At 33.5% G+C, this 1648-nt stretch overlaps 1 protein-coding gene across 10 annotated transcripts in view; it reads right to left on the reverse strand.

Annotated features, from left to right (window-relative positions):
- The window catches only part of LOC106874495 (uncharacterized), a 57598-nt gene that overhangs the window by 22972 nt on the left and 32978 nt on the right, over positions 1 to 1648 (reverse strand). Inside the window, exon 1 of one of the 10 annotated variants that reach the window (XM_052972208.1) lies at positions 170 to 192. The exons of the other annotated variants lie outside the window; for them this stretch is intronic. The gene's annotated coding sequence lies outside the window, so the exon portion shown is untranslated. Of the gene's footprint in view, positions 1 to 169; positions 193 to 1648 lie in introns of those variants that run through there. 10 annotated transcript variants of the gene reach the window in all.

Below are 1648 nucleotides of genomic sequence, written 5' to 3' on the forward strand. Positions count from 1 at the left end.
ATATATATATATATATATATATATATACTGGCTTCTGCACAGTTTCCTTTTAAGAAATTCCCTCAGAAGGCATAGGCCGGTCTATAGCAATAGCAGAAGACAATTGTTCAAGTTACAGTGATGTGGAACTAAATCCCCAAACTACATAGTTGTAAAACAATCTTCCTACCACACGGCAATGCCAGAGCCTATAAAATAATAGGCATGTCAGCATGACTTCATCTTCGTAGATAACAATATAAGCCTGACAAAGATAGAATGATAGAATAAATCAGAACGACAGTTATACATAATACAACTAAAACAACAATAAGAATAACGTTCTACGTACTCGATAACCGTATGACGAGCATCAAAAACATTCAATTAAAAGCGGTATTTTCTCTTACAAAACACGTTATGAGATAAAGCTCGCTGATAGGAAAAAGTTGGACTGCATCATAATGTGTGCTTTCTCTTCTTACAGTTGAAGAAAAACATTCTGGGCATTGGAGTAATAAATGCGGTAATATAATTGCTGAAGTACTAAATTATGTTTGGTTCATTAAATTAATTTATGTTAACCCATATATATATCTCTGACTGCGTTTTCGCAACGCAAAATCTGCTCCTACTTGTTTGGACATGAACTCGCCGGGAAGCATCTGACTGAGTATACGAAATCTTCAGTAGGTAGTCGATACATTCTGTCCTCTTCCAAATTTTGAAAGCGTACCATAACATTTAATCTAAATACAGTGAAATTTTAAGACTTCATTTTATTATAGGCATATATGGGTTGGTGCAGGATAGTTTGATTTTGTTTCAGTCCGATTCAAATCTTTCCAACGTTTCTTTGAGTTCTGAGTTCGTTTTCCCACCCTCCCCTCTGTCTTATTTTCCTAACACCAAGCCTTTGATGGTGAATATATTTTCAACAAAATCTCAAAAAAATGAAACAGTAATAATAATTTCAAAATTAGGTTCAAAACCAGCAATTTTAGAGATAGTGTTTAACCGGTTCCATCGAAGTCAGTACTTGATCTGTAATTTATTTCATCGACTGTGAAAGGAAGAAAGGTGATGATGACATCGGCGGCATTCGAACTCAGATTGTAATGCTGGAAGAAATGCTGCTGTGCATTCTGTTCGGCTTGCTGACGATTCTGTTAACTCGGTGCATTCAAAATGGTTTTAAACTTTGATACAAGGTCAACAGTCTTAGTGGGAAAGGAAAATCGATTACACCGATCCCAGTGCCCAAGTAGTAATTATTTCATCGATCCCGAAGATGTGAAAGGCAAAGACGACCTTAGCCAAATATGAACTTAGAATATGAAGAACAGAAAGAAATACCGTTATGCATTCTATCCGATGCACTAACAATTCTGCCAATCTAACGCCTTAAAGATAAAACAGTAACAATAAAAAAGAGTATCACAATTGCAAACCTTTATAGTTAACCCAAAAAGTACTGAATTTTATTATAGGTCTTTTTAGTGAATTTACTTATTAAATTTTTCTATATGTGATTGTGGATTTTCATGGATGAATTAAATAATTGTGGTTTTTTTCTCTAAATTATATATTTATATATTATAAATTGTGAAATTTTATTTTGATAAATTAAATTGAATTTTTCCCCTGTAAATTTGGAATATTTTCCCCT

Source organism: Octopus bimaculoides, chromosome 12 (genome assembly GCF_001194135.2).
Source record: "Octopus bimaculoides isolate UCB-OBI-ISO-001 chromosome 12, ASM119413v2, whole genome shotgun sequence".
Taxonomy (NCBI): domain Eukaryota; kingdom Metazoa; phylum Mollusca; class Cephalopoda; order Octopoda; family Octopodidae; genus Octopus; species Octopus bimaculoides.